The 25,906-nt window shown below is 35.5% G+C and overlaps 1 protein-coding gene across 50 annotated transcripts in view; it reads right to left on the minus strand.

Moving 5' to 3' along the window:
* The window catches only part of Ptprd (protein tyrosine phosphatase receptor type D), a 2,343,620-nt gene that overhangs the window by 1,597,316 nt on the left and 720,398 nt on the right, over window positions 1-25,906 (minus strand). The window contains exon 5 of one of the 50 annotated variants that reach the window (XM_045148466.1): window positions 15,869-15,911. The exons of the other annotated variants lie outside the window; for them this stretch is intronic. The gene's annotated coding sequence lies outside the window, so the exon portion shown is untranslated. The remainder of the gene's footprint in view (window positions 1-15,868; window positions 15,912-25,906) is intronic. 50 annotated transcript variants of the gene reach the window in all.

The raw sequence follows: 25,906 nt of genomic DNA on the forward strand, positions 1-25,906 counted from the left end.
ATGGAAGAATTTAAATGAATATGTGTGTGTGATCAAAAATATTTGGAGATGACTATAATTATCTGGTCAAATATCACACCCTTTTTATCAATAAAGCTTAGTTAGTACTCAGTCATTCTTGATTATTGCACAAAACTACTTTAGCACTCTAAGAACAAGTTGTTGCAAGAGAATATTAATGGCCTAAAAAGCATGTAAATATATATGTCAGTCTATGCTCTTGAGAAGCAAGAGATGAATTCAGGTCAAAATTGCTCTGCTTAAAGCAAAAATTCTTAATGCCTATTAGAGACTTGTTTCTAGAGTTTATAAATAATTGTTACACCTTAAAATCTCTCAGCTAAAAAAAAAGGTGTCAGTGTATCACATTTTATTCTTCCCACAAATGCCAAGTACACTTTATATCTGTTTTTCAAAGTAGGCCTTTCTCTGTTGCTAAAGAAAATGAATGACCTTGGACAACTTAATGAAGCCCTACGACTAAATTTCTTTAAATAGAAAAAAAATGGAGCTGTAATGTATTATATGGCTTACTGTGAATTATAGGTCTTACATATTACTCATGTTTGATAAACGTACCATGAGTAAATGATAGTTACCTCTAGTCACACATATGTTGACAAGACATATCTACTGCATAACTGATTATAAAATAATAGCAAGAAATGAGGATTGGATGCTCTTTGAAATACATACATATATATTCCATAATTACACAATAGATGTTAAGTATAGAATATACATTCTCTCTCTCTCATATATATATATATATATATATATATATATATATATATATATATATGTAATTTTAATCATTTAGTGATTTGTAAACATTTTCTAGTATTGTCTGTGAAAAGAGAGGGAAAGAGCTAGATTATAAATCCTTAACCTCTTATCTTCCATGATTCAAATAGAATAATCTCACCCCATGGGAACACAGTGGTGGCATTGAGGGAAATATGTTAAGGCAGATAGATGAGATGGGCCTTTTGTTTTAGACAGGATAAAGCATAGGGTAAATTAATGAACCTTCTGTGTATGTATGTGGATATAAGTACATTCAAGTTAAATTTGAGCTATTTTTAAGTCTTTATGACATTTCATGTGGTTGGAAGATTGAAATTATAGATTCTTCAGTTAGTCAGTGTTATGTTCAAAACCATGTCTTCTCTATGACATGGTGGATGGAAGCAGGCACAATATATGTATAGAAGGTACAAAAAATGTGCTTGTTCCTGTGCTCGTGAGAAAGTACATAACAAGGAGGTCAATCATATGAGAAAATATCTAGAATGCTGAACAAAAGCAGATAAAGTCAGAAATCCAGCTGGGCTGGCTATTCAATGTTGAACAGAAGTTGTAACCATATGAGTGATGCAGCTGTCACCTATAGAACTATCCTCAGCTCTACGTCTGTGGAAAAAGTATCACACATACTTGGAGTGAGGATGAAGTACTATGAAAATCAAATCAAAAGCCTCAATTTGATGCTCTTTAAAACAGGCAAATAAGCAGTGTTAAGGCAGGCAGGAAAGGTATCTATTTGATCTTGAGAGAGATTATTTCAGTATTAAAATTGAAGAAGAAAAGAAATTAACACTCTAAATTTTGCATTTATAACTTGCTAATTTTCTGGTATTAAAGAAATTCATGTGGTTTCTTTACCTAACACCAGCTTATCCTTCTGTCTGTACCACCAAGCAAAGCACCACAGAAAGAGATATTCCACCACCTTTGTACCAAGCAGTGTTTATAGTCACAATTGCAAATGTTTACTTAAATGGTCTATTTAAGTTTCCCAAAGTTATCTATAGAGAATTAAGTCAGACTAGACAGCAGTATGTGAGCAGCTTAAAAATAAAGAAGTTAGAGAAAATACATACCTATTTTTTACTTCCTCTTTTATAAAATTCAGAGATTTAAATTTATCTTAAAGAATTGTTAAGTACTGTGATCTTTTTATGAAATAATGTCTTTTCAGGTAACTTTGTTCATTGGAACAAAATTATTTCATTTTGTAGGACAGTGAGTCTTAGACTCTAGTGTGCATAGGAGGTATAAGAAGGGTCACGAGTTCTCTAGACATCATATCACCAAGCTGTCATTCATCATTTCAGGATGAGTTTGTCTACTTCTTTTTAAGAAGCTACCATGATATTTACTGTGCCAAACATGAAATAAACCAGAGACGAAAAAAAGAAAGAATCTGAAATGTGTCCGTTGTAGATGGTTTGGGCAGTAGAAATGGATTATGAGTACACAAAAAGGTGAAGGACTTCCTTTATAGTGACTAAAAGTGTCATCTGTGCAGGAGTCTGTGTTTTATACCCCCAGGAGAATTAGAGAGAGGAGAGATTATGATGAAGCTTTTATCTTGGACAAAACTGATGGAGTGTAAAAGCTGTGACATGGGAAACTGGCAGAAAAACATGCCTTGAAATACAAAATTTCCTGAGTACACCAGAGAAAATAGGAGGCATGCAGAAATTCAAGGAATCAGGTTCTGTTTCTAGTCTCTAGTGCTAACACTTTTAAAATCGCTTATGAAAAATAATTTTTAATTTTGCCCATGAAAATCATTTCAAAATATTTTTCCGAGTATTTTAAGCACATTTTTGTGTATACATGTAAACAAAGTAAACAAATAAATGAAACAAATAATATTAGGCCAGTTGCTAAAAAATTGATCATGCTGCTATTTTCACTTCAGTGACACACACCTACCACCCATAAGAGATGACTAATGTTTTATATGATATTTTGCAAATGAATGCAATATATATTTGCACCTGCAGAGCACAAGCCACAAGATTTAAAGCATGCAAAATATCTGGAAGCTTCAGGGAATTTTTTGCAATTTATGCTACTGTTTTTGAGAATGGTTCAAATGACTGGTTAGAAAGCATCTACCCTAATTAACTTATATTGCCCCACTCCATGCCCTCTAGCTAGGCTATAATCTCATTATGTTACCACTGCTACCTAGCCTAATTTGTGCTTATCCCTGACACTTTATAAAAAAGAAAACATCAAACTTTTCCACAGACTAAGAATTGAGTAGGATATTCTACATAGAACAACTTGGCCATTTGTCATTCTAAGAGATCAAGTTTCTTTCACAAAAATCTAGGCACGTTTATCATGATACTCCATTCTTTCTGTTTGCATAGGAGCAATCCAGTAAGACCCATGTGTTCTTGTCAAGTGACTGCTCTTGAACTAGAAACCTGCTACTCACCCCAGACTTACCAGAACCATCGGGTACATTTTGGTAAATTGTCTTGAATCATTCACGGAGGATCTTGGGTAGCTATGGAGTGGAGCCTGCAGGCTTGGAATTGGAGATGCTTCCCTGTTCACTGAACCTGCTGCAGAACCTGCCTGGAGGTGATGCACATCACACTTTTAAAAAAGGCAGCACCACGTGATGAAGACATATCCTGCTAGAGCAGCCCCCAGCAAGAAGTGCCAGAAAACGAATATCACACCAGGTAGCAGCAGCCCACGTGGCTCCCAATCAGCACTGAGGACTTTTCTCAGATGGCAGGACTTGTGAACAAATCAGATGAACTGCGAAGTCAAGTTGAGAACAGTGGAGGGGGTGACTTCAAAGGGCCTCTGATAAGCTATACTCATTTCAGAATGTTCCCTCTATTTTTAGTCCAATGTAACTAACCTCGTGAACTAACCCATGGGATCGACATTATAGTCCTTACAGGCATTGTTAGCAGTTCCAGAAATCCCCTGTGCACTTGCTGTTTCGCTCATTTATATCAATACACAATTATGACCACCTTGTCTTATTGGGGGTTTGTTAATGAATGCTGTGAAATAAAACCACTACACTATATGTTCCAGAAGGGTCAAAATATGCATCTCAAAAGTAGACTCAGATTGTGTTTTTATTTTATCTATCTATTTATTTATTTATTTAAGAGCAAGAGCGAGAGCAAGAGAGAGAATGGGCGTGCCAGGGCCTCTAGCCACACAAAAGAACTCCAGACATGTGTGACCCATTGTGCATCTGGCTAACGTGGGTCCTGGGGAATCGAGCCTCGAAATGGGATCCTTAGGCTTCACGGGCAAGTGCTTAACTGCTAAGCCATCTCTCCATCCCTAGACTCAGATTTTGTATGCATTACATGCTGAGATGAGATTAAGCAAAAAGTTTGTTAATTAACACATTAATAAGCGTTTATGTAATTTATAGCACTGAGTCATCACAATTCAATATGCATGGAAGAGGAGACTGAGGCTTAGAGAGTTTAAGACCTTACCCAACATGACACAAAATCTATGTCATAGATACAAGCAAGTTAAACCTTTACATTCCTGTGCTCTCAACCAACATTTTCTATTTATCCAGTAGCATATGCTAAAAAGATTAAGAAACATATTTAGCAAACATATTCTTTTTAAAAATATTTTTATTTACTTCAGAAAAAAAGAGAAAGGGAGAGAGACAGAGAGAAAGATGAGAGGAGACAAATACAGAACGTGATCATGGGCATGTCAGGACCTCCTGCCACTGTGAATGAACTACAGATGCATGTGACACCTGTGTATCTCAATTAACATGAGTACTGGGGAATTGAACCTGGGCCATCAGAAATTATGGAGATAAGAGAGAATCTGGTCACATTTTATATGCAATGAACATGTAAACAAAAATCACTATTGTTTGTGTTGCTTTTACTCCATTTTTCTACTACATTCACTGATCAGTGGGAAGACTAAAACAGATAAGGGTTTAGTGGACTCTTTTTCTGAATCATTTGATGAAGTTAAGATACTCTTTGCAGTAGACAGCTTCAGGTCACTGAGAGGGTCCTCCAAATCAGGTAAAATTATGAAAGAAGGGCTTTATTGAAGCCTACAGATCAAGGGGAAGTTCCATAACAGCAAAAAATCTTTGGGCCTCTTTCACTAGACCAAAGAGAGAGAAAGAGAAAGACAGAGGGAGAGAGAGAGAAGCCACCACAAGTAAGCGAGAGCACACTTCTAGAACTCCAGGCAAAGATCCCCCATTGTGCATATTCACACTGGAGTACCAAATCCTTCCCCACACCTTAGGGCTAGACCCTAGGATCCACTCTCCATGACACCTCCTCCAGCCAGGTGGCTGCAGATTTAATTGCAAACTGTAACAAAGCCTTGAATATATTGGGGGCCATCTACTCAAACTACCACATTCTTCCCCTGTGCCCAAATAGTCATAACCATCTCATATTGTGTATTGTCAAATTCAAAGGACCCCCACAGTCTTTACAAACTTAAGATAGTTCTTAAGTCCTAAGTCTCATCTGAGATTTAAGACAGGCTTTTAAGTGGGAGTCCTATAAAATAAATCATGTTATATATTTTCAACATATGAAGTCACAGAGTAAGCATTTGCACCTGATATAAGGCATAGCAAGGAGAGATTGGAACAATACAAACTCAACAATCATCAAGCAAAAATTAAACATCAGCTGTTCAAGTCTGATATAACCAGTTACTACATTCTCAGGATTTTCTGATTTTACCCTACCAGCTAGGAAGAATGACCAGGGAATACTTCCATCCCTAGACAACAGCCTTGATGGTAGCTCTTGAACAGTCCTGGTATATCCAAAATATCTTTGGTGCTCCAGGCAAACTACAGTCCATCTTCCTATGGCTTTGCCAGCCTATCAGGGTCATCATGCCATGCCACACGCTGTGTCTCAGCAGCTCCTGAAACTGTGTGCACCTCTTGACTCACTCCATGTATTTTTCATGTTTCCAAAACCAATACTATCTGTGCAAGACATAGACATATTCTTAATTCAGGAATGGGAAAAAAAATAATGTAACCTTGAAAAGCAGGTTCCTTAACCAGTAAACTCTTTTCCAAAACGGTTTGTATGTCTATCATAGTCTTTCCTCAGGCATTCTTTCCATGTTTTAATGTAAAGCAGTTGGGCCATCTTCCTTAAGATTAATGTGTCTGACAATAGCAACTTCAGCAACCAGCGTACGTGTCTGTAATATTAACCTGCTTGAATTTTTCCAACTTAAAATCTTAAATCTCTCAGTCCCATCTCTCTGCCAAACACATCAGTCCATTATAAATTTAACCTTGATCAAACTCTTTGGGCCTCGGCAGCAGAATGCAACCACCCCTTATGCCAGTAGCCCAGTACCAATAAAGCCCTCTACAGTCTTTCCTTCCCCTTAGAAAGCTCATAAGACAGGCTGCAGAGATGGCTTAGCTGTTAAGTTGCTTGCCTACAAGCAAAAGGACCTCAGTTCAATTCCCAGGACCCACTTAAACCAGATGCACAAGGTAGCAATTGCATCTGAAATTTGTTTGCAGTGGTTGGAAGCCCTGGCACACCCATTCTCTCTCTCTTTCTCTATTTATCTCTCTCACTCTGCCTCTTACCCTTTCTCAAATAAATAAAAATAAAATAAATATTTTTAAAAGAAAGAAAGTTTATAAGCCAAGCTTCCAAATGTAATTATTTCTGCACTTAGCATTCTCAAATTCTCATCAGAATAGTCCATAAAACTTGGATTACAACTCCAGAAGGCATTTTCAGTTGTAAGTATATCAAGTCCATGCCCATTCCTCCAAAAGTTCCAAAAGACCAAATTCCACATGGTCAGATTCATTCCAATCACACCTGCCTCTGGTACAATTCTGTAGTAGACATCTTCAGGTCACTGAGATGGACCTCCAAACCAGGCACAGTTATGGAAGAAGGGATTTATTGCAGCTTACAGATGAACAGGACATTCTGTAATGGCAGAAGTTGTCCCTCTTTCACAGGACCAAGGTGTGTGTGTGTGTGTGTGTGTGTGTGTGTAAGAGAGAGAAATAGAGAGACAGACAGAGAGAGAGATAGAGAGAGAGAGAGAGAGAGGCCACTGCAAACAAGCAAGAATACCTTTGGAACTCCAGTAAGGCTCCTGCACTTTGCATATATTTATACTGGAATCCCAACTGCACCCCCACACCTTAGGGCTGGACCTTAAGGAACCACAGTGACACCTCCTCCAACCAGGTGACTGCATATCTAAATTACAAACTTTAATAAAATACTGAGTATATTGGGGGCCATCCATTCAAACTCCTATACTCCTCAACTAAAATTTAAAAAAAAAAGGAATTGATGAGAATGCTATACATAAAATTAGAATTTTGAATCATTGTAACAAACACAGGGAAGGATATGTTTGGTAGCATTTTTTTCTCAACAATAAGGAAGCCCTTTACATTTAAATGTGGAAGAACAGCAACAGCAGGCCAAGTTGATTATCATTGTGGACAAAGAGAAAATTGTGATTATTAATAGTTTATCTCTAACTAATTTTTCATGAAACTAAAAATTTACATCAATACTTGCTATAGACAAATAATATATTTAATTTATGTTCACTGCACAAAGTATAAAGATAATTGTTGTTTTCATGAGAATGTGATCATACTCAAAGATCATTTGTGTTAGATTAATAAATTAAAAATTAAAGATCCCATTACTCCTCTTAATGATAATTATCACTGTAGTCTCTTTTGTACTTATTTACTGCACTCCTGATAGTAAGTAAAGGGGCTCTTTTTAGAGTCTGTTCTTAATTTTAATGATAATCCTTTGAAACAGTAACTACGGTTTTCTTGTTTTTATGTTCCAAATCAATTTATGTAAGTTGGGGAAGTTCATTAATTTCTCTAATGACAGAGGATTACACAAGAATACACACAGTATAGTCTCTTGGCAATTGTGATATCCCAAGGGAATCTGAAGTGAGCACTGTTCAGAGGCATCACCCTTTTAGCATCTTCTGTCATTTCACATGGTCTCATTCTGCATGATGCATGGACCTCTTCCACATTGCTCAACTCATAATTTCTGTGTGATTTGTGATATAGTAGACCTCTCATCCATCCAGAAAAGCATTCGTTCTATGTAAAACAACATGAAATAGTTTTAGGCTTTTCATGAGGTGCAACTACTTACCTACTTTTACAAGACTAAATAAGCCAGAAATAAGATGGAAGCAAATGAGTATGGCTATATTCCAATGGAATTCTATTTATAGACATAAATTCAAATTTCAAGCTATTTTAGTATGCCATGAACCAATATTATTTGTCTTAACTTCTTAAGTTTATAGACATATACTAAACCCTGGCTCAAATAAATTCAGGTGGTAGATCTGACTCAGTCTCAGGCTTGCTTTTTAACATGTAGCTAAAGTGTTGGCTAATGAGCAGCTTCTCATGGCAGTCAATATCCAGAAAATATATGTTCCTTTATCCTGCTACTTATATTGAGATATCATGAATTCACTTACTATTTTATGTATATTTTCCCTATACTCCACAGCTCTTATTTAATGCCATCAATTATACCAATACTATACAAGGAAATCAAACTATTATCATATTACGAACAAGGTTTATCTGGTTCTTACTAGTAAGTCGCATGTGTGGATTAAAATTTAAACATCAAGCATTGTCCTTGGAAGACTAAAAGCTTTGTTGGAAAACTCACAAAGATGGAAGTTTCAATAATTCCTAAAATATAAAATGTTCATCTTATGTTGAAAACTTTAAGGTGTACGATGGAAATTTATCTGCCAAATTTGTGTCGTTTTTGCAGTCTCCCCAACTGTTAGGAAATTATGTCCTCCAAATTATTTTATTACTTCTCAAAATTATATAGGATATCTGAATTGTAATTGCTTTCACATTACTTTCAAGCTGGGTGTGGTGGTACATGCTTTTAATACCAGCACTTAGGAGGCAGAGGGAAGGAGTTCAAGGTCATCTTGAGACTACAGAGTGAATTTCAGGTCAGCCTGGGCTAGAGTGAGACCCTACCTTGAAATACCAAAACAAACCAACAAACAAATCACTTTCACTTTCCTAGGTCCAATAAAGGCAACAAAAATAAACAGCGTATCTCTGACCTGTGGCCCACTTTGACAAAAAAAAAAAAAAAAAAAAAAAAAAGATTGTAAATGGCAAGTGACCTTCAGTAATTGCATATTGGGACATATCTAGGGTAATCCTCAAAAACACAGATAAACTACCTGTTATCCCTACTTTATTTTATTACAACAATTATGATTAACCTTCCCCCCCACCCTTCTTTTACTCAAAAAAATACACCAACAAACTGAAAGGATGAGGAAACTTTTATTGTAGATTGTAAAGTTTAATGGAAGAAATGTACACTATTTTATATGTATATATTCCATATAGCTAATTATTTTTCATAAGCTAATAATTATTGTACTATTTCAGTAGGTCCATATACCATCATTATTCATTCCTGTTGGCCTTGAACCCATTGTGAGGCAGTTTCTTTTTCACAGAAGCAATAGTTTCACAGTGTTTGATCATTAACAGTATAAAAGTGGACACAAAGCATTACAGGTATGATCTTTAAAGATAACAGTACCAGTGACTTATTTTTCTACCAAAGTTAGTATTGTATTAAATTTATTCTCATATAGTTCTTGCCTGAACCTCACAGCAATAGCCAATAGTTTAACAATAACTCTTTCTTAAGCCAGCAAAAGTTACCTTTATTTTGCTGTAATGTAGCTGACTATGGGAAACAAAAAGCAGCTAGACTTGCCCCAAAGCAATATCACTTGAAGAATAGGAGATGTACCCTGCTTTAAAACAATGACAAAATGAAAAACATATAGTGCATAAGACAAGGGAATGGAATCATTTTTACTCAAGATTAGCAGGATGTGTGACAACAGAAGTCATGCTCTAATATCTATGAGCTCAAGGAACAGAAAAGAATCAGTGAAAATTCCCTGCACTCTCAAAAAAAAAATATTACACCAAAAGAAGAAAATTTAGAAAAAAAAGTTTATTTCCAAAAATCCTGATGGAAAAGTGGTTATTAGACTTACTAAGGGTCTTTGAATTCTCTGGTGGACTCTGGTGTGGTAGGAAGAGACCTGTTAAGGGTCTCTGAATTCTCTGGTGGACCCTGATAGAATAGAAAGGCATTTCTCAATTGCCCATCACTCACCACAATGTTTTCCCTCTTTATTCATTCTCAAATGGATACCACCTTGTAAAATAACATCTATTAAAAGGACAGGGTGACTTCTATAGATAAATGATCTGTAGAGAACAAGAAAAAGTCAAGGACTGAAGTAAACAAGAAAAGAATAATTGAGGAAAATTAAAGCAGGTAAGAATGAGAGAGGGAAGTTAGGGCAATTCCTAAAAGACCTATATATCCTTCTTGGTCTTTTTTATTCCTCAATATTAGTTGGAAGTCAGACACTGGTTACTCAGAACCATAAACTTGCCTATGGCTATCAGGACTGGCTGTCACAATTTCAATTGCCTTTCCCTCAGTAGCCATATTAGGAATGGAATAAAGGACATCTTATTTTTCGTTTTGATTTTGTAATGATATCTTTTTCAAACCCTCAAATTTCTCTCACTCCTTATTGCCAAAGTGGGAAGAAGCATCATTCACATCTTCCCATTTGAATTGGAGTATATTAGGGAGAATGGAAAAAATGAACAACAATTCATTGAAATTGAACCCTGAGTAAGTTAAATGCCTCCTGAATAAATGTATTTCTTTTCCCAGGCCTAGGTAATTGGTTTTTTATTTATCTCAAACCATTTTCATCCTCTCCCATAGCCTAATAGAGTCAGTCACTGCACAGTGCATTCTCATCACAGAAGCTCACAGAATGCTGGCCTGGCTGATAATAAATAAATAAATAAATGAAAACATGTAGTACCTATTACAGTTAGTGCAAGCTGAAGTTTTACATTTATATATGAAATTAAAATTACTTTGTGCACATATACAAAATATGAATGGTAGTTCTGTCAAACAATGGAGAAAGATGACAAACTTTTGAGCAGAGAGTCTGAAATTTCTATTTTAAGGCAAATTCTCCTCATGAGCTATGTTTCTAAAGAAACTAATATGGTAGCACTCATTTTCATCACATTTAGTATCTGTCTTGAGCAAGATGAAAAGTCTGGATGAAAATAGCATCAATATCTTTTAAATGAGCATGGTTGATGAATTCATATATTAAAAATTGATATGGATAGAAATAAGTTTAAGTGACAAAAGAAAGAAAAGATGCAATGAGGACATTGCCATTCTACACTGCACCTTTATCTATGTCAAAAGATTCATTCCTTCAACCAATGAGAACTGAATACTTCTTTTTTTTACACCAAACACTCCAACCATGGTGTGATCTATGGTCTTTTCAATTGTCTTAGGCAATACAGAGCCACAAACTGCTTGAATTATGAAAAAATACATTGCAATAATGGGGACATTTTGTCATCATTAAAATAGAAACTGCTTCACGGTGCTCTAGAGGCTGTGTAACTAGAAGGCATTTTCAACTAGTAGATATATATATATATATATGAACAATAAATGTGATAGTAGTTATGAAGTTTGTATTTAGCTAAGGTAATGGAAATTTGCCTGATTTTATGGAGACAACACCTTTCTAGAAAATTGCACCTGTGTTTTCCAAACTGTTTCAGCATTCTCTACTTTAAGAATTGAGGTGATGTCCACACAAGTGCAATAGTGGTACACAGCCATGGTGAGGAACCAATTGCTCTTGATTTGGCTAACTGATCCACTCAGTGGTACTAAACCCATAGCTGGAGCTGGGAAACAAGTCAGAACCATACCCAAACACAAGCCCACTCTACAATAGCAAGCTACCATCAATCACGGGGTATAAGAGGGCCTACTCCTATCAAACTCTCTATCAAAAAAGTAAGTGTTATCTCAATTTTCTAGGTGCTAACTTACTCTCCATTGGAGAGTCTGCTTCTCTTTTTCAGATAGATGCAGATCCTAAGGAGAGAGCTGCCCCAACATACCTCAAAAGGGGCCCAACTGAAACTAAGGACAATTGGCTAAACAAGCAAGGGTGATGTTTTCCTGTGAACCGGATACCAGCACAAAGGGGAAGGAGACCAACACAGAGAAAAATCAACTCCTACCCAATCAAAGAGCCAGAGCCTCAGAGGCCCCCAACACCTCAGCACTGATGCAGACCAAAAATGGACCCAACATGGCTCAGGGAAATTTTGCTGAAGAGGGGGCAGAAAGAATGTCAGAGCCACATGTTGGGTCATGATTTGCAGAGACATTTATCATACCAATAACTGGGGGCTAACTCCACAATGCATGACCCATTTACATCAACAAGGAGGGTCCAATGGGAGGGGGTAGATCACAGATGAGCCTAAATAATGGTACCAAACTGTCTGTATTTACTGAAAAGAAAACTAATAAATTAAATTAAAAAAAAAAAAAAAGGAGTGAAAGCCAAGGATGGTGGTTCACGCCTTCAATCCCAGCACTCCATAGGCAGAGGTAGGAGGATAGCTGTGAGGTCAAGGCTAGCCTGAAACTACAGAATGAGTTCCACATCAGCCAGGGCTAGAGTGAGACACTATCTTGGAAAAAACAAAAAAAGCAAAACAACAAGCAAAATAAAAGGAGTGAAGATTTGTAAAAAAAAAAAAAAAAAAAAAAAAAAAAAAAGAATTGACAAATAATGACAATAATAATTATATAAATACTTCAAGGTAGTAATTAATCTATAGAATGGTAAGCGCTGGCCAACGTGTCAACACTTCCACATCCTACCAGCAGAAAAGGAATAACAGTTATTGTGACATTATTTATTTTATTTTATTTTAATTTTTAATGATTTTACACCAGAAAATACTTAGATTGCGATAATTCAGATGTTAATACAAGGCAGCAAATAACTATTGATCCATGTTTCAGTTTCTTATCACTAGCAGGGTAAGGAAAAAAAAAAACTGGTTGACATGGCTTTGTAACTTCTACTGTTAGATACAGAAAATGAGAAGTGTGATTTGTTCAAAATAGTCAAATATATCTTGGGGTAAAATGCATGCAACACCCAAGAAAATGGGCTTAATCAACTCATATAACAACCCTAATCAGTTTTGGTGACTCCCAGTTTACTATGTTGAGAATGATCCAAGGTTCAGTGTGAATCTGATTGAAAAGAGTTTTTGCCATTTAATAATGTCTCTTAGCTCTGGGTTAGATAGAGACCTTCTTATTACATGTTCAATCCCACCCAAATACCTTTAGGACAATTGTTTGGATTCCTATATAATGCCCTGTGCATTCTAGAAAATCAAGCACCTTACATTTGTCTATATATCCTAGTTTATGTGAAAACCACAGTTAAATGTGAGAATGCAATGTTACTATGATTTTTTTCTTCCAAAGATTACAAAGTCAAATGGCAATGTTATCATGTTCAGAGTCCAGACTTTCCATTAAATTGAATGGCTTATATTATTTTTTGTGAGGCAAATTCTAACTCTAGACAAGGCTGAACTGGAACTCATTCTATATTCCAGACTGTCCTTGACCTCAGGGTGATCCTTCTACCTCAGATTCACAAGTGCTGGGATTATAGGGGAGAGCCACCATACCCAGCCAAATTTCTTATGCTTTTGATCACATACTAGATAGATGCAGAGAAGTTTAATATTTACATGAAAATATTTTAAGAAATATGAAAAACTTAAGAAATCTAAGTCGTCTTCCTATTATATGTTGGGAAGAAATAATAATTTACTTACTGACTTTACTTATGTAATTCTATAAAGATTTACAATACCCTACCTGATTAAATATGACATGTAATAAGCTGATTTTCAACATAGTATGCCTAGAACTAAGTCTAGTTTAACAGTGCATCCCAAAGAATTTAAGATAGAAGCTAAAATATATCCTAAATATAAGTGATATAAAACAATAATAATTGTTTCTTCAAGAAATAGATATCTTCAAACATGTAGATTTTTCATCCATGTGATTTTCAGTTTCAATTAGAACTCATTTTCTTAAGTTAAAAAAAAATATTGGGACTAGCAAGTTAGTGATTTTAAACTTGAGAATGGTCCATATGAAAGCATGGCTACAACAGAGGTTTTAAAAACATCAATATTTAGGGAGATTTTGTCCTGTGTCTTGTTTCGATGCTATGAAAAAATAATATTAAATGAGATTGGAAGATGAGCTCCCACAAAATCTCAGCAGTGGCTGGACACTCTGACTAAATCCCTTACCAATGACAGGGAGAGTGAATAGATTGAGAAGCAAAATGTTCTTCCAATAGATCCAATAGATCAGTGATGTGCCTGTAGCCAAGTGGAGGCAGGAGACCATTTTGCCCATTACCATTATTTAGCAAAGAGGATAAGGCAGGATTTCATACATCTAGTCATAATGAGTAGAGCAAGAATAATTATTTTAATTCCAAAATCAAAAACATGAACAAATACACATATGCTTCACACAAAACATGCTCATACAGAACCATGTATATGTATATATGCAAATACATACATGTTCACGCAGACATATGCACACTGGTACACATACAGACACACATTCGTGCATACACACACATGCACACAAAATAGAGGAATAAATTTAAGTGAATAAGTGAAGACATTGGTCACAATACACTGCTGATAAAGTTGAAAAAGCCAAAACACAGGAAAGTGCTTCCCATATTCATAAATATGAAGTTAATTTTGTTAAAATGCCACTATGAAAACAATTAACATATTTCATGTTCATTTAATAAAAATACCGCTGTAATATTCCCAGAATTTTTTCTAAAAATCTTTAAATTTGCAAGGTATCACACGTGATATCAACTAGCCAAAGAAAATATTGAGCAAAAAATGAACAAGACTTGAAAGCATTATTAGATTACATCTCAAAACATTATAAAAGAAAATAGTAGCAAACGCATGGCATTACCATTCAAACCAACATGAAGACTAATGGTACAGAATAGAAATCCTCCACATAAATTCACTTATATCAGTAAACCAATCCCTTATTTAATTTACCAAAACCACACATAGGAAAACCAGTACAGTATATACCAATATATTGCACTGGGAAAGCAACATATTCATATACAAACAAATGGCATGTTGTATTTATCCCAATTTAGAGACATCAACTCAAAGAACTTCAAAGATTTTAAGATAATAGTTGAAACTATAAAATTTTTATTCATGCATCTATTTAAATTTGTTATCGGATAAAAACTAAGATCAAAATCAAATCAGAAATAAGATAACTTAGTGTTTATGTCAATTACAATATTATAGGAAAATAGTCGGAAACAAAAAGAAATTAAACATAGATAACATTTTACATAATGAAATAGCAAATGTAAGAAGAGTAAAGTGTAGGTGATGATATTTTTCTTTAAACATAATCTTTCTGAAACATTTTATTTCATGTAGCTGTTACTGATAGTTTTGCTTCTTCCCCATGCTGAACAACTTTGGACTACTTTATTACACAACCCTGCATCCTCTCTGGCTTAGACTATGAAAGGTGAGTGAAATAGCAATGCAATATTAGAATGAACGAAGCCTCCACGTTTCAAACCCTGCTCTTCAAACAGGCTGATAAGAGTTAGGAATTTAAACTCATATCTTCTCTCTGAAGGGGAATGCAGTCTGGGAAACAATGGTATTTAAGGTCTTTTCAACTAGGACAAATGAGCTCAAGTATCTGAAAAGAATCCTAATGTAAAAGTTAATGGTTACAGACTATGATTGCCAAGTGATGAAGTGAACTCAACCTGTGCTGCATGATTTAATCATTACTACACACTACATGTTGGCACCAATATCCTCTGCCTTTATGGTGATTCCCTAGGTGTGGGTAGGTAGATTGGAAATACTTTGTGATTATGAGCATTATAATTTCACATCAGTTTCATCTCCTCTCCCATCAGTCTAGATATGTCTATCCTCCCATAAATAAAGTATTTTTATGCCTACCTTAGCATAATGATTCAGGAGCCAGATTCTGAAGGTATCCTCCCTGCAATGGAAATTCTATTTATAATAATCATTACTTGTTTGCCCTTATTCAAATGAATTTTGCCCACATTGCCAATATTCTCCATGATGACAATTTTATGAAGTGGTGGGAGTACGTGAGGTAGGCAAGAAATCACACTCAGAAGACAGAGTCCAGTGCTGCCACATAGAAACTATACATGCCATACCAAATGCCATTGTTATGGTGAGGATGTTTCTTACTGCAGTTGCTTCAGTTAGTTATTATTTTGCAAAATAAAAAGCATTTAGCTGAGCTGGGGTGAAGCAGAATTTAACCATACTGATACTAATCAAGTAATTGGAAGACAAGCTATTTGTCTTTATAATACTGAGGAAAGTGCCTGCCTCACATCAAAGACATACTTAATAAGCATCTATCAACTGAGTCTACCAATCATGCTGAAGAAATTTTCAATAGAGATGTATTAGGGATACATATTTTATCCATCTAAAATAGGATTAAGGAATGAAATTCTGAATTTTCAAATTTAAAATTGAATCTATTATATAAAAAAGACAAATAAACAAGAAATTTCAAGCTTATGTTAGTGAATGATTACCACTCCTTAGAATTCCTTCATAGCAGAGGTCTATGAGGCAGAAGAAACATTATCAAAGATATCAAACCTAATTAAAGATCAGTAAAGACACATGAAAAGGAAAATATAACTATTAATGATAATAAACAGAAAAAATACCAAAAAATTATCTAAGAAAGCCATAAACTTTAAAACCTGGATCTGACTACTGTTTTTTTTTTTTATTTTATGCAGAAAGTTAAAAGTGGATAAACTGGCTTTTTGGGTAGTTTACTACAGAATTTAGAGAATTTATTTTAAAAGTAGTTTTCCTTGTCAGGTTGTGTAGGATCAACCATATACCAGAAAAGCAGAATATAGTTTGCTGCCTCAAAAATAAACTAAGTTACATAAATACCAAAATCTGAGAGGGAACAGACAATTATCCTTAATTCTTTTTAACAACAATATCATCTCTCTATCTTTCATTCTTGTACTTCTGAGTAGCCTACATAATAAAATAGTTTTCAGAAGCAAATCTTAAAAAGAATCAGTACTGGGGTGGGGAAATGATTTAACAGTTAAGGCATTTGCCTGAGAAGCCTAAGGACCCTGGTTCAATTCCCCAGGACCCATATCAGCCAGATGCACAAGAGGGCATATATGTCTGGCATTCATTTGCAGTGGCTAGGGGCCCTGGCATGCCCATTCTCTCTCTCTGTCTGCCTCTCTCTCTCTCTCTCTCTCTCAAATAAATAAATAAAATATTTTTTTAAAAAAAGAAGAATCAGTACTATAAAAACAAGAAAAACACATTTGAATGTAGTTAGTCCTATTATAGGGTTAATAGCCACAAAAAATAATAGGTAAGATATTAAATTATTAATGTCATATCCTATTATATATAAAATGAAAAGTATATAAGCAAATGATAGAGTATTCAGGTAAAAATAAAGACTTGTAAGGATAAAACACTTCAAAAGACTTGTGGAATACTTATTGAGCAGTTTAAATGAGAATGAATAATATAAGGAGAGTTATAAACTGTGCATGACTGAAAAAGTAAACAACAAATATAAAATATCCCAAACCATGCATATGTGAGTGAGGCTGAGGAGGATGAGTCAAGAGATGAACTGCATGGACCAGGGCAGTGCAAGAGAGTAGGCATTAAGACTTACTGTCCTGGACGGAGACTGGTGGGATCTCCTCCAGGACAGCTTATTATTACTTATTTGTCTGAATCAGCTGCTCTGTGATGCCTAATAGCTATGGCTTCCAAATCTTCACCAAGTCATGAGTGTTGTTTTATATATGAGAAGCAAACATTGAAAAAATTAGGAACACTCCTAACTAATGAAAGGTAAAATTGGAATTAGAATCATTCCATCCACCTGTTCTGAGGTATTGATGTATGCCCAAGCAAAGATGCTGAGTCTAGCAGGTATCTTTTGGTCCCGCCCACTCTTCGTTTTATCAAACAAAAATACAGTGTTGTTTTCTGTTAGCCAATATGCCAGTAGTCTTTTAGCCATACCATAATATTTTTATTCATTCCTCAGAACAATTATCCCTCAATCAAGGAATTGATGTTTAATTCAAAAATAATTGTTAAGAAATTCCTATAAATTAGCAAAGGCATGCAAAATAAATCTGAAACCTAATGTTTTGTTCCTAAGGAAATGGATGTAGTGGCAAGTTAATCTATGATGCAGGACATAGATTAGAAATCTAAAATATTTTCAAATATAAAATATTATGATTCCAAATTTTGTAATAGATTACCTTAAATTCTTGAGGTAAATTTATTCAAACTAAGAGTATGGTGCATAGTCTCTTACTATAAGGAAATATGAGAATCAGGATATAGCTGAAGGAAATAAGATTAATGAATGTAAAAAAATAAATTTATAGTTAACATCTAATAATTTCACAATAACCAAGATTAACCTCAGTCCAGTTGTCTGCTGATAGACTAGAACATGTGGTATATTAAATGTAGTATATAGAAATAATAGATTGTATAATAGATAATATCCATTCATAAAAATGAAACTATTTTCAGCAAAGTGCATGAGCTCAAAATCTTTAAAGGGGTTGGTGGGGGTTCTGGGATTTGACCTGAGACTTTATGCATGCCCCCAACACACTACACCACTAAGCTACATCCCCTAGACACAAAAGTAAATACTTTTGTTTTGTTTTGTTGAGGTAAATTCTCACTTTAGCTCTGGCTGAACTGTAATGAACTGTAAGTCATTCTGTAGTACCAAGATGGCCTCAAATTTATAGCAGTTACCCTACCTTTACCTTCTGAGTGTTGGGATTAAAGGTGTGCATAACTATGCCTGACTAAAAGTACATTTTTAACAAGCTTTTTAAATTTTGTTTTTGCTATATGTGTAAGACATGAGTATGGCATGCACTTGTGTGGAAGTCAGAGGGCAACACTGGATGTGTCTTCCATCTTATTTGAGTAAGTGTTTCAATTGTTTTCTGTTGGCTAAGTGGTTTGAAAGCTTCTGGTTGATTCTTCAGTCTCCACCTCACATCTTGTATTAGATGTGCTTGGTTACAGATGCCTACTACAGCATCTGGGTTTATGGGGATTGTTGGGAAATAAACTCAGGTGGTCACACTTGTGCAGCAAGCACTACACCACTAAGCCATCCCCTCTCCAAACTCATTTTTCTAAAAAAAAAGATATTATTGGGGGCCTGAGAGATTGTTTAGTGGTTAAGGCATTTGCTTTTGAAGCCTAAGGACCCAGGTTTGATTCCTAGGTTCAATTACCTATTATACAGGCAAGCCAGATTCACAAGGTGGCAAATGCATCTGGCATTCATTTGCAGTGGCTGGAAGCCCAGGGACACTCATTCTCTCTCTGTATCTGCCTCTTTCTCTCTAATAACTAAAATATTTCAAAACAGTTATAATTGTAACTCTTAAGATGCTTCCCCCCGCCCCGTTACTCAAACTCTATAATCTCTTGTCTTTTTTTGGTTGTGTTCTCTAAACATTTTCCTGGAATAATAGTAACATGGGAGCTTTTAAAGAGTTTTAAAAAAATTCTACAAAGACCTTGTTTTTACCTCGAATAAGAGAAAAATAAGTTTTGAGCTATTTTTAACTGTTGGTACAGTTCAGTATTAATTAATGTTTTTAAATTAATGAGGGAACAGTCATTAAATACCTAGGTAATTTCAGAGAGATTGAATATATGTTAATTATCTAAGCAGAATGCAAAGTACATACATTCTGATTACTCTATATGGCCTTCTCAATGTACTTGGTACATGTTCCCTGGTATGCTAACTGTCATTGGTATTAATGCAAATTAACAGTTCCAGTATGGGGATAAAACTCAGTGGCAGCATACTTGCCTAACATGTATAAAATTATAGGGACAGTTCCCTATACCAAAGAATAACAATAATAATTTATTGATAAACAGTCTGAAAACTAATATCAGTAATGACGAATCCTAGAGAATATCATGTTGTAGATAGTTGACCTAAAATCCAAGCTTATGAAAAACTATTATATTAATTGTAAAACATCCAAGTTAAAAAAAACTGATAATAATGTTATCAATTATAATAAGTATTAATTTAATTGGAAAAACATTTAATAATAACATTGCATAAAAAAGGAAATCCAAAAATGAGTAAGTAGAAACCCTCAGACAATGATTTTCACTATTATATAGGAATGAGAAGATAGAATAAGCAATATATAAGAATGGGTTTTTATTACATAGGACATACTTGTGAATGCTCTTTCAATTATTATGGAAGGAAGGTGTATCATATATCCCTAACAATGACTTTGGGGCATAGGAACCTGGAGACTGAATCTATGTTAGCTTGGTAGTACAATGCTTGCCTTGTACTGGTGAAGCCTTAGATTCAGGCAGCCACTGCACTTTTGTTTCTCTTGACTCAGTCTTGCAAGGAGCTTGGCATGCAAGCCTGTACCAGCAACCTGTCTATGATCACATTCTGACCACAGGAGTATGATTAATGCAGTCCTGGGTACCTGATCTGCAAAGATAAGTGTGGGAGAGTGAGAAATCACCATTTCTGTAACACTTTAGGGAATGAAAGTTATACAATCAAACTATTCTTGCTCTATTAAAATGAAGATATATTTATCTCACTAATGAAGGTGCTTATTACATGAAAAATAACATCTTGGGAAAATACAATAAAAATCTTTTTTTTTTTAATGTGGGCCTTCAGAAGCAGGTATTCATTTAGAAATTTTGGTTATCTTCTATGAAATTTCACTTATATTTTAGTTGAGCTGTGACTGTTTCTTCAGGGCATCTACAGTTCTATTTTAGTTATGCCACTTCCTAAAACAAACCTCTTGTAATATCTTACAAAGCATACATGATGTGGAAACACTTATTCAACCATCACTACATTTTTAACAATAAGACAAACGTGAGCTCATTGCACTTCTTAAGGCTCAAATGAGAATTAGTGAAGAATATCTAGAAAATATTTATATTGATCCTATCTCACAGCACATAGTATTTTCATCACATTAACTTTATATACATTCTTTACTGGAACTGAGAAATCACATGGTACCTATGATAATATGATGACACAAACCTAGTCCTCATGAACTTCAAAACACACAGTTGGCATTCCATCCATTAAGGAAGACTGTAAATAATAATTTTGGAACAAACTGTCATTCTAAGGCATGCATTTTAGGGGTTAAGCAATCATTTGTGTCATATAACAGACATCATTTAAGTGTAACAATAACAAGAAAAAATAAAACTTAGGTACACAGTTCAAGTGACTGTATACTATCCTACACAGCGGAAAAATTTTGAAATTCAAGGACTACATGTGTTACTATAAGACTGTAAAAAGTATAATTACAATGCAAAGAAGTAGTCTATAATTTGAAATTTGTCATGAAATATTTTGGGATGTATTAAAATTCAATATAATCTTTGTAAAAATGGTGAGTTTAAACATATTTCAAATGGCATATATGTTTCAGGTTTAGGCCCCTTTTCTTTCACTCCTTTGTCCATCAGGAAAAACTTATTTGTAATATGAATTAATCATAAAATTAAGGCTTATGTGTGGTATAGTGGAATGAGTGTACTGTGGAAGACATCACTTTTCTCCTTATTGCTTACTTACATAGAATTAATCCCTAATAAAGGAGCAATAAGATTTTTTTTTTAATAAACACCATGGTTCTCAATATAACTAAAGAACAGTTCTCAGATGCTCTGTTAGATACATTTAAAATCACCAAGTTTGAAAACCGGATTTATATTAGATTATTTATTTATTTATTTATTTGAGAGCGACAGACACAGAGAGAAAGACAGATAGAGGGAGAGAGAGGGAATGGGTGCGCCAGGGCTTCCAGCCTCTGCAAACGAACTCCAGATGTGTGCACCCCCTTATGCATCTGGCTAACGTGGGACCTGGGGAACCGAGCCTCGAACCGGGGTCCTTAGGCTTCACAGGCAAGCGCTTAACCGCTAAGCCATCTCTCCAGCCCCGGATTTATATTAGAAGCAAGCACTCTTAGCTGGGCTTAGTGACTCATGTCTTAAATCTAAGCACTCAGGAGAATGAGGCAAGCGGATCATGAGTTTGAAAGCAGCCTGAGGTACATGAGGCCCTTTCTCAAACAACAAGAATATTCAAGAATTCTTAGAAAATGGCTGCTTTCCCCAGCATTTCACATATCCCTTTCTCTAACTCCCATAGTTTACCGTCCAGAACTCAAACACACCCTTTTGATGCTTAGACAATATAAAGGAATCTGTTAACTACAGGAACACCACCAAACTCCAACCACTTCATCCAGTTGTGGCAAAACAAAATAATTTTATAAACATGAATTTTTGATGTTTTATTTTTCTGAAATATGTTTATATACCCTTTGGAATATCTTTTTTTTTTCCCCCTTTGGAATATCTTAACGCTCCCATGCAAAAAATCAATTACTTGGACAAATACTACATTAATACTACATTATGATATTTGAAGTTATGTCAAATATCATAATGCTTAACTTCTCCATTGTTGTAACAAAATACCTGACAGAAATTCATATATGGAGAGAGAGAGAGAGAGAGAGAGAGAGAGAGAGAGAGAGGGAGAATGTGTATGTGTGTGTGATCACTTGAATGTAAAATGTCTTTCATATCCTCGTGTGTTTGTGATTAAGCACCATACTTAATCCCTGCTGATATAGCCTTTAGGAAAGGCTTTCTAGCGCTTTGTCACAGGAGGCAGGTCTAGGGGTGTTGTAGCTGCACTCCTAACACATGCTGTCCCCACCATGGTAGAAACTTCTCCTTAAAACTACAAGCCAGAAATAAAAAGAGTTCTTTCTCTATGTTGCTACTGGCCAGGCATTTTGTGCCAAGAATTATAAGGAAAAATTATAAAAGATTTATTTTGGCTCACAGATTCAGGTTGCAGTCCTTGTGGTACAAAAAACAAGCAGGGGCTTGAGGCAGCAGTGACGAACCATACCGTGCTCAATGCTGCTGCTCAGCTCACGTCCTTCCTTTTAAAAACTTTTTAAACCTACTTAAAAGAGAGAATATTGGCACACCAAGACCTTCTCCTATAGCAAACAAACTACAGACACATGTGCCACTTTGTGCATCTGGTTTTTAAGTGGATACTGGGAAATCAAACCGAAGTGGGCAAGTTTTGTAAACCAGCACCTTTACCTGCTGACTTACCTTGCCTGGAGCCATTTTATTCTTTTTATACCATCCAGGAACCCAGCCCATAATATTGTGCCACCTACATTTAGGGTGGGTTCTCCCACGTCAACTAATCTAGAAAATTCCTCAAAGACATGAGGAGAGACTTGTTTCTATGGTGACTTTAAATCCTAATCATCATGTATACGACTACAGGATGTGTGTCAATAACTGAGTTCAAGAGACTGTATCTAGTACAGGTGTGAAAGGACCAAGGGTAAGAAAACGCACTGAGAAGGAGGCTGACGAGTATTTCTTCCCTCCAGGTTGGACATGACCACCAACAAAGCACTGTGATAACATTCCTTTCTGACGGTATGAGATGCTCCCAGTACTTCTCATGGAACCATACGGAAAATCCCACAAGCCCATCCCCTCACTGAATATGAACTATTGGTATGTGAAAAGTACAACTCATTCACTATTATGTCTACTCTGCCCCATAAGTCTGAACCTATTAAGTGCCCCAGCTAGATAGCAGAATTTTCCTGAATCAATGAATAAAAGGAGATATGTTATTATTACTCTCTTCAAATGGATTACTGTACCTACCACAAACTTTCCATTCCGTATGCTGATTTTCTGGCCCATAATTATTATACTTTGTTTCTAAATATTAATCTATAGTATATCCTTTTATCTGTTCTCCATAGAGAAACAGATAAATTTATATCAGTAATTTTCCCTTTCTCTTTGGTTTCTATAAAGGTGTTCTTCAGCACACTCAGTATTAACATTTGAGAAAGATAATTTTGTGTTGTGAGGGGTCTTCCTCATTGTTTTTGGTTTGTTTAGCAGGATCCTTTTCCTGGGCCTCTTTCTACTGGCTATCTCATTCTTCCCATGACATATGCGTGTACACACACACCCACACACCCCCACACCCACCCACCCACCCCCCCACACACACTTCTACAGATGCAGCCAGATGTTCAGATGTTTGCTGGGGAAGAATTATGTCATCTACTGAGAAGCTATACTCTAAAACAACCAGATCCAGTCAATCAACATCTCTTATACCATAGGAAAGTAATTAATATATCTTGAAGATGGTCAAATTGTCAATTTTGATTTGAAGAAAGAAATAAGTATTCACCACTGCTACAAATTATAAAAAATTGCCACTGCATCTTCTTCTCAGCTCACATCTGTCAGACCAGACAGTTGAGAACATGGCAGTGAACTGCTGGGTCACTAAGTGAAATGTGACACTCTTATTTAGAAAGGAATGCCACAGGAGTGAGAACTGTGATATCACTGATGTGAAAACATCTCCAGAGAAAGTGCTTGCTTCTGGGCTTGCTCTGATTCACTTACTGTGGAAGAGCAGCTCCAGCTTCGTGGAGGGTCCTGCTTCCCACCAACTTGCTTCAGACAGCCTGAAGAGCACCAATCACTGATAGCTCAGTACATACTGACATAGCAATAATGCAGGCAACTTGAAGCTATCTATGTGTCTTATGCTTGAAGTAATACAATGCTACAATTTCTTTCATTGGGCACCCAAAAATGACTATCTTGTTAAAAACTGCGTGGCTTAAAGTGAAAATATTGTGCATCTTGTTAATTGATTTTCTTTTTTGATTCAAAAATCAAAAATTTTACCATCCCCATAAGGAATAATTCTAAATATATCTGATTGCATATTCAAACTTCAAATTAGCATGCACATGACCCTCCTGATGGTGACTTAGTCCTGTGCAGAGTGGTGGCTATTATTGCTTGTATCTGATCTTCCAAGAACTAGTGAATGATTCATTAACTTGGCACATTGTGTGTGTGTGTGTGGCATGTGTCTCAGTGTCACAGTTAATTATACATGGTGAACAATGATAATTACTACAATTCGATTTTTGTAAGTATAACACAAGATCTATTAAAGCAGGTGCTATGTGGTGCTGAGATTATTCAAGTCAACCAAGCCTGTATTTGTCTTGTTTTGCAAGTCACAGAAAGGTCCTTAGACAGAGGCTGTTTCACCCTCTATTTCTGGCATTTAAAAGTGTTCCTTGTGTGTTTTATCCCTACATATTTGTTTAGGCATATGAAGAGAAAATATCTCACTGTACTGCCCATGCAGTTTCACATTTCTGGTCTTAAGTAATCCATATGATTCAGCCACCAGAATAGCTCATACTCAAGTTGAGTATGGACTAATTTTTTTTCTTTAGATAGTTATCAGAAAATTTTATATTTTCTAAATAGTGTATGCCATCTATTTTATTAGTACCTACGTGCATCCAAAATGGTCTTGTCATTAGAACATTGTGGGAATACTCACTGAAAGATATTACTAATGAAAATATTATGAGTACTAAAAATTCTCAGTCATTTTGAAAGTGTGCACAAATATCCTCACACAATGATTTGAGATATTATTTAAAAGTGTTATTTTTTTTAAAAAAAATCTTTATTGGAAAAATGAAATATATATTTTTTAATTTATTTTATTTTATTTATTTATTTGACAGCAACAGACAGAGAGAGAAAGAGGCAGAGAGAGAGAGAGAGAATGGGCACGCCAGGGCCTCCAGCCACTGCCAATGAACTCCAGACACATGCGCTCCCTTGTGCATCTGGCTAACGTGGGTCCCGGGGAATCAAGCCTCGAACCTGGGTCCTTAGGCTTCACAGGCAAGTGCTTAACCACTAAGCCATCTCTCCAGCCCACAAAATGAAATATATTTTAAA

The sequence above is a fragment of the Jaculus jaculus genome, chromosome 1, assembly GCF_020740685.1.
Source record: "Jaculus jaculus isolate mJacJac1 chromosome 1, mJacJac1.mat.Y.cur, whole genome shotgun sequence".
NCBI classification, from domain to species: Eukaryota; Metazoa; Chordata; class Mammalia; order Rodentia; family Dipodidae; genus Jaculus; species Jaculus jaculus.